Source organism: Thalia democratica, chromosome 4 (assembly GCF_965202585.1).
Source record: "Thalia democratica chromosome 4, ktThaDemo2.hap1.1, whole genome shotgun sequence".
NCBI classification, from domain to species: domain Eukaryota; kingdom Metazoa; phylum Chordata; class Thaliacea; order Salpida; family Salpidae; genus Thalia; species Thalia democratica.
This window is the reverse complement of record NC_139168.1, coordinates 26,659,472-26,675,273: the sequence shown is the minus strand read 5'-3', so window position 1 is coordinate 26,675,273 and position 15,802 is coordinate 26,659,472.

The following is a 15,802-nucleotide window of genomic DNA, read 5'->3' as shown; positions in this document are numbered from 1 at the left end:
GCTAGTTAGAAACAAAAAACTTAGTAAAAATTTTATAAAACATTTTAGTTTCAGCATTAAAAGCTACTTAGAAAAACGAATTAAAATTTTCGGTCGTAATAAAATTTAAACTGATCGTCATACAATGTTTAAAAATGCGTTCCTTTCAAAAAATAAAAACTTGTTCAAACTATCTACAAACTTAAAAAACCAGAAAACTTCTTGAACTTTTGAATTGCAAAATCTCCTAAAACTTATTACAAAAAGTTTTTTAAAAGCTTATACAAAAAATATTAAATAAATAAAAAATTAAAACTTAAACCACGAAGCTTGTTTGAAATTTACTTTTAAATTATTACATTGAATTCTCAACGTTTGTATAAAAATACCTTTAAGCTACAGTAAATTTAAGTTTATATTTCACTTGACTTTTGTATTAAAGCTTTAAAATTATCAAGTTTAATTACTGTTTGTTTGAACAATAAAATAATACTTGAAACCACATATATTTTTTAATAAATAAACTTTCGAAAACTTGTTTTTAACATACCGTATTATCACAACCAACAAATTTGCTGCTCTCTCACTAGACTAAATTTACATAAATACATGATTCATATTACGGCAATTCAAATTCTTAAAAAATGTTTAAGATGCCGTGTCTCGCAAAAAGTAATATATATTTAAACAAAATCAATTGTTCATCAAATTAATAAGGTTATTAAACTAAAACTGAGAAAAAATATATTAAATGAGAATTTTTAAAACTAATAAAAGTTACTACATTTCAAAATTTGCTTTGGCCATATTCCAAAAATAAACAATTTATGAAAAAGTTAGAAAAGGGTATAGAAATAAATGAAAACTACAAACGAATCTTTAAAAATTTCAAATATATAGTACTTTTCGAGATGTTACCCCTCACCAAAAACTTCAAGTTGTCAGAATTTAAATGATCGGTTACAAATTTACAAGGTTAAACCAAGATATTAAATTTACAAGATATATTATGTTGTGTTAGTTAATCTTAAATCAAAAGTTCAAAAAATAAAACAGTTAGCGTAGTATTGTTTTAGGAATTTTTAGCTTTTACAATACTTGAGTTAAAACATTATTTTTTATTATCAATCTATTCATAACTCAATATTAACTAGTATCAATGTACGGAAAATGTTTCTTTGTTTAGCTTATACTTTAAAAATTATCGAAATAAGACCAAATAAAGTAATAGTCAGTTTATTAGGTAGGGATTGCTCACAACAAGGATAAAAAATTATAGCTTAAGTTTTCCAATGATATCACAAAAACTACGAAATTATGTAAAATAATGGCAGCTATTTTCTACAAAACGCGACCACATAATCAGATAAATATCAAATACATCTACTAAAGGAAATATCCTTAAATTAAAAACAGGGTTAAAACTTAAAAAAACACACACAACTAACGTATCACATACATGCAAGTTAACACGATCACGTACAATTTATTTTCCTCCCTTTCGGACGGCTTGACGCAGCGAAGCGGAACCCGCCTCACAAAAGTCCACCAGCTCCTCCAACTTCCTCCTCTCCTTTCTCTCCCTCAGCTTGTACACGTGCTCCTTGAGGAACCCGCCGACCTTGTCCAGCTTCCCGTCTAAGCGCGCGCACTCTTCCTGGATCAGCTCCTCCTCGTGCTTATCCCGCCGGTGGAAGTAGAAGTGAACCTGGGAGCGCATCAGGGTCGTGCGCCCCTCCCTCAAAACCCCGCATGCCCTGCTTATGAGCGCGTGCTGAAAGAAACTGACCGGGTCGTCGTCCTTGTCGTCTTCCGAGCGCGGGTCCTCGTCGGAGTCCTCGTCCTCCGTTTCGGACGCGGAGCTTTCGACTTGATCTTTCGGCTGCTTTTGTTCCGGTTTACCGCCTGAACTGGCTGCTGAGTCATCGTTGTCTGTTGAATTTGCAACTTCATCATCTGAGTTTTGACCATTATCTGAGTTTTCAGAGTTTTGATCACTGTCTGAGTTTTCAGAAATTTGATTATCATCAGAGTTTTCACAACTTAAGTCATTTTCTGAGTTTTCAGAGTTTTGATCCCTATCTGAATTGCAAGAGTTTTGATCATCATCAGAGTTTTCAGACTCGCTTTCACAACTAGAACTCCGGTCATTTGATGAATTGTCTGCGTCATTTTCAATGTTTTGATAATCTGAATTCTCAGAATCAAATACAGACATTAAATCATCTGCCGAATGTTCAGCTTCAACTGCTCTTCTTTGCCGTTCTTCTTGTTCTTGATGTGGTTCTGCTGAATTTTCAGACTCTTGTATAGACCTTTGATCATTTGATGAATTATCCGACTCATTTTCAATATTTTGGAAATCTGAATTCTCAGAATCAAATACAGACATTAAATCATCTGCCGAATGTTCAGCTTCAACTGCTCTTCTTTGCCGTTCTTCTTGTTCTTGAAGTGGTTCTGCTGAATTTTCAGACTCTTGTATAGACCTTTGATCATTTGATGAATTATCCGAATCATTTTCAATATTTTGATAATCCGAATTCTCAGAATCAAATACAGACATTAAATCATCTGCCGAATGTTCAGCTTCAACTGCTCTTCTTTGCCGTTCTTCTTGTTCTTGAAGTGGTTCTTGATCCGAGCCTTCGTCATCAGCAGAGTTTCCGTCGTCATCTCTTATTACCAAACGATGTGGTTCTTGTTCGTCATCCGGTAACGAATCTACATCCGATTCTGACCGATCTCCGTGTAACGAACCATCTTCATTTCTGTTTTCGCGTTCTAACCTTTCTAACCTATAAAGTTCTGACATCTCGTCTCTCTCCCTGCTATAATCGTAGTCATAATCAGTATCAACAAGTTCGCGATTGCGAAAACGTTCCGATATATATGACCTATTTGAATGTTCATCTGCTTCTTCATCTAGTTCTTGCTCATTTGCTTCTTCATTTTGTTCTTCTTCATCTGCTTCTTCATCTTGTTCTTGTTCCGATTCGTCACTTGACGACGCGTTTGGTTCCACCTCTCCGTCGGACACCTCCGAAACGGTATCTTCTCCAACATCTGCATCCGAGCTTTGATCCGTCTCGTAAGCGTACTTGTTCTCAAACCTCCTGTAGAGCCTCTGCAGCGTCAGCCGCGCCTCCTTCCTCGCCTTCGCCTTCTGTGCCAGGTGCAGCTCGTAGTGCTTGGAGTACCTCTCCAGCTCCGCCCGCCTCTCGCTAAGTTCCCTGCTTTCCTTGGTCTCCTCGCACCTGTGATCGCCCCACTCCCGGTAGCACACCCAGCACCAGTGCCAGTTGCACTTGGTGCAAGTCATGTGGTTGCACCCGCCGTTCTTCTCTATCGGCGTCTCGCACTTCGGGCACTCTTTGGTGTTCAAGGCCAACCAGTTGGACGTGCCCTTGTCGTCTTTGTTCTTTTTCGCCCACTTCTTCACGGCCTTGCAGTCGAGAGGGTCGTGCCACTGGGAGCCGCACTTGGCGCAAACTTGGTGCCCGTTTGAGCACGTGACGCCGTAGCCGTGGGCGAACTTGGTCGTTTTAAGCGCCAGCCCGCAGTCGGTTCCCGGGCACCAGCTGGCGCCCTTGTCGTGGTCGATGTACGACTGAACTACAAGGCGTTGGTAGCGAGAACTTTCCTCCTCCAAGAGGGCCGTGACGACCTTCGGAGGCAGCAGCTTCTCGCACCCGTCTTCGGGACACGTGATTTTGAGCTGCCTGTTGTTGGCGCACTCCATCAAAGTTTTCTTCCAGCACTTTTTGCAGAAGCGGTGCTCGCAACCGATGTCTTGCGTGTCTTCTGTCGCAACTGTGTCGTAGCAGATCCTGCATTCTATGCTGTTTGGAAAACTTACGTTTTCCACGACGTCCCGAAGCGGGACGTTAGCAGATTCAAACACTTCTTCCTTGCCGCCTGCCCGCAGCGCGTCCAAAACTTTTTTCGCGTCGTACCGGTGGCTTTTGAGCAGCAGCCCGGCTTGCGCTTCGGTGACGCCAGCCGACGATTCGGTTATTTTCTCCGCTTGAGACTCGATGTTTTTCAAAATGCTGCTTTGGTCCATTTCCTTGTAGAAAGATTTGTCCCTCAAAGACTCGTTTTGGGCATCGTACGTCTCTTGAAAGTCTTCTAACTCGCTCTCGTATCCTGAGTTTTCTGGCTTTTGTATGGTTTTTGAAGCAAAGACCATTTTTTGTTTAGTTTAAAGTTTATTTATAATTATATTGTCTGTATTTATTATTTTTTAAGTTAAAATCTTTTTTTATTTTTGTTAATTGGTCTAAATTTAGTTCTAAATAACTAATTGGTTTAAATAATAAGTAAGTTAAGTTTACTGAAAAAGAACATCAGTTGTTATAAAAAGCTTGAATTTTTAACAATTTAATATTTGAAACTTTAAATCATGGATTATTTTAACAAGGTTAATTTTTTACGAGGATTACTTTGACCCGAGTAGCTTTTTTTTTGCAATTTTTTAAAAATTTACAAACTTCAGATCAAATTATTTTCTTAATCTTTGAAGCTAGCTTAAATTTTGTTTTTCTAGAGAACGCTCATTTACTTTTAATTTGAAATAAATCTATTAGATTGAGGTTTGAATTTAGTAGGGAGGCCTCTTTAAAAATTTAACGTGTTTTTTATTTCTTTTACTTATTTTAGCTTTTCTCTAAAATTAAAATAATTGTCTCTTTTTTAACTTACTTATTAAACTAAGTTTTTTATGATAAAATAGTTTTTTTTTCTTAAATTTTTTCAAGATATCCCAAAGTGTCCCTAAATAATATTTTCAAAAATATTCAATTTATCATGGCTTTACTGCAAATATATTATGCTTTTCAAAAAATATTTATTTTAAATATTTAATTTAGGTAAGTTTTGTATTGAGAAAACATTAAACTTTTAACTTTTTTTATTATATGACCTATGCAAGTTTTAATTCGAGTGATTTCTGGCTAAAGTGCTATGAATTTATGTAAAAATATTATAAATTAAAGTTATTTGAAAATTATTATTTATTTGCAGTATAACATTTGCAGTATAACTTGGATGTTTTGGAAAATTTTATTTGGGACATTTGGGGATGTCTTCAAAAAATAAATTAAAGGAAAAAAATCTATCATAAAAAACTTAGTTTAATAAGTTGAAAAAAAAAGACTTGTATGTTATTTTCGGAGAAAAGCTAAAATAAGTAAAAAGGTTTTTAAAAAACGTTAAAAAGAAGCCGCACAACTTAATCAAACCCCAATCCAGTGACCTTTTTTATAAAAAACAAAGGAACGTTCTCTAAAATAAAAAAAAATCCAAGTTAGCTTTAAAGATAAAGAAAATAATTGAGTCTAAAGTTTGGACATTTTTTTTTAATTTAAAAAAAAGTTATTTGAGCTAAAGTAATCCTCGAAATTTTTTTATTACATTAATTAACATTCAACTATCACTTAAAGCACTATAATACAATATCAAATCATACTTAGTGCAGGGTTGCAGTTCTTTAAGTCAAAAAAACTGTGCTGAATTACCTTAATCTTTCCTGAGTCATTCAGAGTTTGTTTTTTCAGATAAGAAGTTTTTAAAAATTTTTCTATTAATAAAAATGAAGTTCTTCTACAAAATTGTTTATAAAGTAATAAAGTATTTAAACTGAATCAACTAAATCTATTCAGACTTTAGAAAAAAATATGTCCTAAGATTATCAAAAAAAGCTTAAATTATCATCAGCTTTTCATTAAAAAAAATTATTTTGGTCAGCCTGAGTTTAAAATAAAATTCAAAATATCCTAAGTTATCTTGAGACTTTCAAAAAATTCAAAATATCTTGAGTTATTTTATTATAGTTATTATAAATTATGAAAGGCAACCCTGTTAGTGTTACTAATTGATTACGATGTTTTTATTATAAAAATAACTAGTCTTTAAATTTTAGACTCATAAATGTTACATTTTGAATGGTTACATCAAAACAGTCATAGCTGCTACCAGTGTTTACCTACTTTTGATTGATTCTTTTAATTTTAACATTTAAAGCTGATACACAATAAGCTGAAAAGAGTATGCTTTTAAGATTTTTAGGTTGAAGTAGTAACAAATTTAAAGCTCTACGTCTTCACAAGTTTATCAAAAACAAAAGTGAACAACACTTAGTTAATAAATAAGCATAGTTTATAGAAGTAAAACAGAAGTAAAAAACGAAGTTAATATATATCAGACGAAATTATTTGATTTATATAGCATGTTGTTTTAAGTAGTTTTGGGAAAAAAGACTGTAAATATAAATGCAAACAAAGAACTTTCCTTCCTTTCATTTACAAAAAGTATTTAAAATATGATTTATTTAAAAACTGTTGTTTTTTGCTTTTTTATTTTATTTGGACAGTCTCTTTTCCGAAGCTTTTTATAACCCCTTGCTCCAATATTTTCATTATCTATTTTAAGTTTAAAAACTGTTTGAAAACAACAAACTTAAATAAAAAATCTAAATCATTTGAAACAGAGAAATGCTTTTGGGTTGGAATAAAAAAGTAAGTGTTTAAAACTTGGTTAATATTTTAAAGCCAAGTAAAGTAATTTATTACTACTTCCTTTAAAAAATCAGAATGTAATCAAATGAAACAAAAAGTTTTTATAAAAAGCTAAACTAATAACAACGCCTTTTAAACCAATTTGTAGAGTTTAAGAAAATCTGATGAAATTAACTTAATTCAAATAAAGCAAAAATAAGTATACATACTTAATTTTAATAAAAATGAGACAGTAGTAAAATTAGAGTTTATTACTTAACACAAAGTTTCATGCAATGATCACATCTTACAAAATGTTAAAATATTTATTAAGAATTGTTTTTAGTAAATTCAGAATTTTTTGTTAAAATTTTATAAGTTTATAAATGTAAAGCTTACAAGACATCTCAAGCGCGCTGTTTAAATTAATGTTTAACAACACAATTTAGATATAGATGTTAGTACAAAAAATTTGAAATATTGCATAAAAAGCATAAGAAACAAGTTTTCAGGGTTGCCACTCGTTTTTTGAAAACTTTTCCAGGTTTTCCAAATTTCTTCCAGGTTTTGAAAAGTACACATTTTTAGGTCTATTTTTAATTTAAAGTTAAGTTTAAGGTAAGAAACTGTGTTAAATAATATAAAAACATTGAAAAGATACTGTAAAGCCTCTATAAGTATGTTTTTCAATAAAAGTTTTTTTGATGATGACAATATTTTTTTTATTTATTTGATAGATGTTTTAAGTTGAATCAAAGTTTTACTACAGAATAGGTCAAAATTGTTAAAATTCAGGTTTTCACAGGTTTTTTTAGTGATTTTTTCAAAGTTCTAGGTTTTTCCAGGTTTTTTTTTCAAAATTTCGTAAATTCCAGGTTTTTCCTGGTATTTTTGCCTGAATTGTCAGGTAAAGTTTGTCTTCCAGGTTAAGTTGTAACTGTAATTCAAGTAATTCTTTTTTTTACAAAACAATCTAGACAGGAAATGTAAGTACATTAAATTGAAAATATTTCATAAAAAAAGTTCTAAGTCTTTTTTTCTTTCTATTATGTTTGCCTAAGAATAAGCAAACGGAGGTTTACTTTTGACTTGTAAGCTATATAAACCTCAATACACTCTTAAAAATACTAATAGTTAAATAAAAAACTGTTGAATTTTAGTAAAGAAAATAGTTCAACTTTCTGCATTTACATAGAGCTTTGATTTTTACTTATTAAAATTACACCATGTAAAAATAAAGTAAAAGGATAGCTATACAAAAGTACTTATTGTATTTTTGAGTAGTGGTTTTTGAAGAACCTCTAATTTGAATACAATTACAAAACATAGAGTAATTTTTGAATAGAAAAATAGCAAGTTTGACATTATTTTAACTTACATAGCTTCCTAAAAACTTTGAGCAGAAAAAGACCAAAAACAACTTTTAAAAGAATAAATCCAGCTCTGCACAAGTAAGTATGGCACTTGGTTTCATTCAACCACTAAATAAGCTCTATGGTCAACTGCCTAGTGCAAGCCAAGTGTGTTAATGTTTAACTAATTTAAAAGAGCTTTACTGTTAAAAAAGTAAGAAATGAAGTGCATTTAAAACATTTAATTATATAAACTAAACAACAGGTTAAAAAAAAATATATAAGTTATTTATTTTTTGTAAAATCTAAAAACTGGATTTGATACTTTCAACGCTTTTTATGTAAACTAATATTTGTTTCCAAGTAAAAACAACTATTCTTTTTGTTGCTATAAAACAATAAAAATCAAAATAAAATTACTTTGTTTGTAGTTTGTGCTAATAAAGTGAAGCTTATGACAAAGTTTGAAAGCAGTAAAGTACATGAACATAGAATAAAGATTATTAACTAACTCACATGACATGGTTTTAAACAATAATTATTCAGTACTGATGCAACTCGAGGTCATGTTTCTTTTCTCCTCTGAATTAAGTAACTAGATTTTTTAAACAAAAACTTTTTTAAATTTATTGCTCATTGACTTAACTATATGAAAATTTTAGTAGTTTAATTGTTTTTTTTAACAGGTTCATTAGTACTTTGTTTAAATATTTTCTATTAGTCAAGCTGCAAAAAAAAATTACTTTAGCAAAAAATTTTGTAAAAAGTAAGACTGGTGTTGTTTAAATAAAATCATTTTCTAGAAAAACAAATTTAAAAAAGTTGTGCTAAACAGATTTTAAAACTAATTTTTATAACAACTAGCTACAGTTTTTCCAATAAAAATTAGTAATTTAGTAAGTTTTAAGTTCAAAAAATGTTTGCTATAATTAAAAAAAGACTTTAATAATTAGTATCTACCAACAATTGTTTATGACAACAGTTTAATAAAACTATAATAAGTAATATAATTGAAAAAAGGACGTAGTTAAAACTTATAAAATATATTTGATATTTTTTAAACATGAGTTAGTTTGTATTAGTGATCTATAGTTAATAAACCACAAAAATAAGTCAAACCATTTTCAATTTTGGTAAAATTAATATAAATACTTTGCTCTTTTAAATAATAATTCGATTAAATATATTCACTGTTTTTAATTTCTAAGCTAATTTAATACATATTATTACTAAATTACTTTTAATTTCAAAAAAATTAAACTGGATCAGTTTAAAAACAAGATTTAATGCTTGAATAGTTTTTAAATTTCAGTTTATAACCTTGTTTAACAAAATATACCTAAACTTTATTTCTATAAAAGTTTTTTTTTTTAACATTATTAATAATCTTTGTGGTTGTCTTTTTTAAATCATTTTAGATAACTATATAAAATAAAAACTAATGATAAAGACTCAATATTAAATAAATTCACTATATTACCAAAGTTTAGTACTTTAGAGCTATAGATTATTGCCTTTTTTAAATAAAAATAATTTATGCTTAAAACTATGCTAGTAAATATCTTAAAGACGTTTACAACCAACTAAAGAATATTAGAAAAATAATAATCAAGTTTTTTTTCTACTAAATCAATCTATTTTTGGTAAAAAAAGTTTTAATGTTGTTTTTCATACTCTGCCTTAACTGCATCTTTCAAATATCAAACAATTGTAGAAAGCATAAAAAAAAAATTAAATTTAGTTCATTTTTACGGGAACTTTTTTAAAATGACTAAAATGGTTTAAAATACCACTGCAGTTACCTAAGTTAAAAGTAACAGTAATAAAAAAACTTGAAAAGTAAATTTAAGAAAAAAAAAACCACCCATCAAAAGTATGTTTGTGCATAAGTGTGCCTTCGTGCACCTGTCAATTTTTCTTATATTTTTTATCAGTTTGAACAAAATCAATCTAATCTTAAATATTTAATCTGATTTTTTTTAAAGGTTGATAAAACAGGTTTAACAGAAGTGTCATTAAAAAATGTTTATACCGTTTATATAGTTTAGACTAAATTAGTGTTTAGGTTAAGAATAATATTACAACATAACTATTTAAGTTTTAAATACCGAAGGCTATAAGTAATAATTAAATAACTAGGTAGAATATAACTAGCATCAAAAAAAGTTTTGTTAATTAAACTCACTTAACTTATGGTAATTTGCTTTTCTTAAAATATTTCGTTTAATAACTTAATACTACTTCTTATTCAACCGTTTATTGCAGTTTTTATACTTTTATATCAAACGACTAAATTAGGCGTTTTCAGGTTAAGTATTTAAAAATTCTTTTAATTTTAATCTCTTCAGACAAGCATGGTGTGTTGTTTTAAAAGTTAGCTAGGCTATTGGTACATGTTATTGTATACTCAGTAAGCTATATATAAAATTAATTTGATAAACTAAAATCGCAAAGGTTTCTAGAATGAAGTTGTAAAGCATAAGGTTTACTTATATAGCGAACTATTTCAATAATTTTGAATGTTTAAACTAAAACAGTTAGTTTGACAAAGATATATCTTCAAATTTTCGTGTTAGCTAGTAAATAAAATTTTAACCTAGTAATGTATTTAACCAAATATTTTTTAATAAAGTTAAAACAACAATGAAAAATAGAGCTATAAAATAACCTGTTTCTGATTTTTAAACTGTACAGCTACAAGTGCAAAAATAGTAGTACATTTTTTTGCAGATCAAAGTTTCATAACTAACTTAGTTAAATCTTTGCTGTGGATAAAAGTTTTGAAAGTATATCAACATATTATAGAATAATTTTTAAGAAATTTTTATTCTAATTAAATAAAATATTTTTGATAATTGAGTAAATCCAAACTTATTTTTATTTATATCAAGAAATTCTTTTTTTTTTAAGTTTAACACTACTAAATTTACGGTCTAATTAAGAAGAAAATTAAATTTTTTTAAACCTATACAAATTTTTTGAGAGAATTAAAAAAAAAATCCCAACTTGTTTTCAAATTTAAACTAAAAAATACATTACATATATCAATTTTTTATAAATATATATTACATAGACGAAACTAAAATTAGTGGCTTAAATTTAATACAAATACTAAAATAACCAGCTAATCCAAAATATTTTTCCTTAAAGCTTCAGTTTGATATCTTAAGATAAAAAAAAAACAATTCATATAATATAATACTTGACAGAATTTTATAATATAATTCATACTTATAATGAGTCAGTTTGTGTCTGTCTTAAACCCACCCTGAGAGAAAGAAAGTAGTTTAGAAAATAGCCAAAAGTTTCAAATGCTCAATTTAGATATTCTTGATAACAATGAGGTGTAAGGCAATGTGACATGTTGTTACTTTGCATAAACTCTGCACTGATTTAATATTCCAAAATTTTGAATGTTTCTTTCTGAATTAAAGATACTTTCACTAAAACTTTATATTAGGTGATTACTTTTCTTTAATTAATTTATTATTTTTGTGTCTAGTTAGGTTATATACATCCAAAAAATGATACTCCTTTGTTCAGAAAGGTAAGACTTATGTTTTTTATTAATATAAAAAATATATAACTGTCAAAGTATATATTCAATGATCATAGAATATATATGTTTTAATATGTTTGAAAATTTTGAAACTTATAATAACACAATTTAGCATTATTTATATACAGTGCTTTTGATTTTTGTTAAACTTTGGTTTTCAAATATTGTCTTTGAAGATGATTTCATTCTTAATAATTAACCATAATTAAAATTCTTAATAACCTGAAATTAATGTAAAACATTGTTTATTCAATTTTAAACCATACAAATTTATTTTAGTCTTAGTTGGCTAAAGAAGAATATTTTGTTACTATAACCTTAGGGGGCAGCAGTTGGTCAACAAAATTTGAGCAATTCACCATAACATTTTAGCTTTTGCTATTTTTGTTGTATAAAGAAAATTATTTTTGTCTATTCAATTGCTACTACTAGTGCAGCTAAAAGTTTTATAAAAAAACTTTTGTATGATAATTGGGTGCACGACTACTCAAATTCCGACAATTCAAATTATTAAAAAATAATTTAAAGGGCCACAACTATAAAAGTAATGTATATTTGTCAAATATAAAAAGTCTAGATGTTTGTCCTAATAATATCTACAAAAATTTTTTTGTTCTTTTTGTAAAACAATAAATATTTTTGAAATATAACTTAAATAAATTAAAAAACGTAGTTAATTTTAGTAATTTTAAAATATTCTTTAAAAATGTTTAATATTTTGCGAAAAATAAAAAATAGCTTGTAGATATTAAAAAGATCCACATATGTAATTTTTATTTTTTCAAACCTATATTACTTTTTGGGATATAGTATTTTAACCATTTTTTTAAGAATTTGAATTTGTCGGAATTTGAGTTGTCTGAATTTGAATTGTCATGTAATCATTATAATTAATTAAGTTTTAAGATTTTCAAAACCAGTTTTACAAGAGAAACATTTTTCATAAATGTAAAATATAAAATTTTAAAAATAGTCTATTTATTTCAATTCAAAGTTATAAAGTATTGAAACTTGTGTTGGAGGTGCTGGTTTTTTAACTACTTTTGAACAATTTGAACATTTATTTTTAATTTTAATTTAAAATGTATTAATAAAGGTTATCTATACAGTAACCTCTCGGATCTTTACGCACGTGACGTTATGCACTCTTGTTTAGTTACGCATTTCAGAATTCTATAATATTCAGAAAATAAAAATTTACATTTTTTTAATATTGCACAAATTAGGTTTAATGTATATTTTTGAATTAAAATATGTTTTTGAATGCTAACACACCTCTCTATATCTTTAGACTTTGTGAATTTATGTTCCTTGACTAATTGATAAACATTTAGTTATACCTCAGTATATCAGAAATTTTGTTAACAATAAGAGATTAAATCAAAATTCTGAAATAAACATGACTGTGTTTAATAATAAAAGTATAATGAAATAATGAGAGTTTCAAACACAAAGAAATAATACAGCAGTCTTGCCCTATATATTAGTAAACACCATTTTATAATTGTAAAGATATGCTTAATTATAAATTGAATTTGCTAAGTATAAAAGAATATAAATGTCACATATAAATAAAGGTAAAGATAATTTCTATTTATTATTAAAAAAGTGAAGTTTTTTCTACTTGTATTATTATTTTATAGAAATTCAAATCCTTTTTTTAAATATATGTATAGTTTTATCTGTTCTTTTCATATTTATAAATTAAGTAAAAAAGTAGTTAAAAGTGGGAAAGTGCCCAGTCTGCTTTTAACTAAAAGCAATATTAAAAAACAGCTATTATAGTGAGTATATTTGGTACCTCTCGTTTCTTTATGATCTCTCATATCTTTACGCACTTTTTCTGTGGACACAATGTGCGTAAATAAGCGAGAGGTTATTGTACTTTTTTTGATTAAAATTTAAATAACATTATAGTAGCAATTAAGGGCATAGGGGGGTGAACACTTTTTCATCATTTGATCTTATTTTATATAGTTTTTACTAAGCTACAGCATGCTTTTTACAGATTTTAAGAATTCAAAAAAAAATTTGAGATATAGCCAGTCAAAGTCGAATACAACAATAGGTTTCTTATGGGAGTTGCAAACTAAAATGGCAAATAACCAAAATCACTAAAAATCTATCTCCTCCTACATTTTTTAAGATAATTACCTCAAATTTCAGGAAAACTACCTCAAATTTCAGGAAAACTTCCTTGCAATATTTAGAAAATTATATCAAAATAAAATTAAAATTTTTATAACAAAAAACAAAAAAAAATGTTTACTTTTTGTATAAAATTTTTATTTTTTTATTTTTTTGAAATTTTTTACGATACAGTTTTCTAAATAGTGCAAGGAACATTTCCTAAAAGTTGAGGTAATTATCTCTAAAAACATAGAAGAAAATAAATTTTTTGTGAAATAGTCTATTTTCAATGTCTTAGTTTTCACCCCCAATAAGGAACCTATTGTTGCCTCCAAATTTTACAGGCTGTATCTCAAATTATTAATAAATCCAAATTATTTTGAATTTTTAAAGTCTTTAAAAAGCATCTTGTAACTTGTTAAAAATTATATAAAATAAGATCAAATTGTGAAAAAAGTGTTTTACTCCCCTTCCCCTCATGCCCTTAAATAGACATTATAATTATAATAGTAAACAAGAATAAATTCATATTTTAGCCCCTGTATAGAAGAAAAGTAGTAAAAAACTAAAAAGTTCTTGTGAAGTATTCAAAACTATGTTGTGAACAACTGCTCCCTGTAAAAGTTGTGGTAATTAAATTTTAATTTTTGTTCTACTTAATTTATCAAACTTTTTTAAGAACAAATAAGAGTAGAAGACACTTACTTCTAAAATGCATTAGATTATGATATAATAATCATTTTGCATGAATTTTTTTATTAAAGATTTTGTAGAATAAAGGTATCTGAAAATTATAAACTACTAATATATTATTCAGAGTTAGTTTTATAAAATAGAGTTTACTTGATAATTTTTTATATTAAAGTAGCAGTCTAGTATCTTTTAAGTAGTTCTTTTTTACCTAAGTTTAATTTTCATCCAACAAAAAGAGAAAAAAAAATCTTAAATAATCAGGAACAAAATAAGAAATGAGAATATTTCTAATATTAAAAAGTATCCTTGGAAATGATAATTTCATCACAATTTAGATTTTAAAAAGTATTTTGAACATTAGAGTTACCTTTAAATACTTTTGTACTCAGTCTGGCCAACATGAGACTTTTTTGTATATCTTGTCTGTTGGCTTAAAAATTGCCCACCCCTTTTATAGGTCTTTTAACCAACTTTTCTTTTGCAGTAGTTTTAACTGTTGATTTAAACTACTGCAGATAAATAACCTCTTTAAAGTATTTGGAAGACTTATAAATGTTATTCTTTTATTTTATACTGAAATACTCTGGGTTGCAAAAAAACTGGAATTTGACAATTTTGGCTTAGAAAGCCTTAAAAATCCTGAAATTTAAGACATTTTCAAAAAACCTGGAATTTTAAACTATTTTTACATGATAAGTACAGGGTTGCCACACACTCAAGGAACTCAGGGAAACTCAGAATTTATTTTTAAACTCAGGGAAACTTAAGCAGTTTTGATTTTTTCTAAAAATTTCAGGGAAGTTTTAAGATTTTTTTAAAAATCTCAGGGAAAATTTATTCTAGATCTAGAATAAGGTTAATAGTTTGACTAGGGCTAAGTTCAACAAGTTCAGCTTCTTCAATAGCTGCTGAAAATTATTGGGCTCTGAAGTCTACTAAAGAAAGCTGGTCAGGAAACTCTTCTGAAAATATTAACATCTTATTCACTACCATGTTTCCTGACAGTGAAATTGCCAAAAATTTTTGAATGTATAGAACCAAGTATTCATGCATAAAAACTCTGGCATAGCCCCTTTTTCAAAGATGTTTTGAAAGAATTTGTTTTGTGCTCAACTTTTTATTCAATATCATTTGATGGGTGTTTTAATAAGGTTTCCCAAATTCAATTAGATCTTGTAGTACGATACATGAAGAAAAAAATACACTGCTTAAAATGTTTTACTTCAGCACTTTTAGGGTACTGTACTGCTGATAAATTGAAAAAAACCCTATTGAGCGAGATTCAAGACTTAAACCCAAAAATTTGAATTTTTTTCCAAATTAAAGAAATTACCAAATACAACCTTCCTTTTATTATTAAAGAAGAAAAATGAGCATGAAGTATTAATAATTTGCACCAGAACCAAAAAAAAAAGGATTTGAAAAAAAACTCAGGGAAACTCAGGAAAGTTTAACGTTACTCAGGGAAGTTTCTGGTCACTCACGGAAGATTCTTTTATTAAAAGGGTGGCAACTTTGTGGGAAACTTAGGTTTAATGATTTTTAATCTGTAATAGTATTTTAATCGTAAGATGATTACTTACAGCAATACC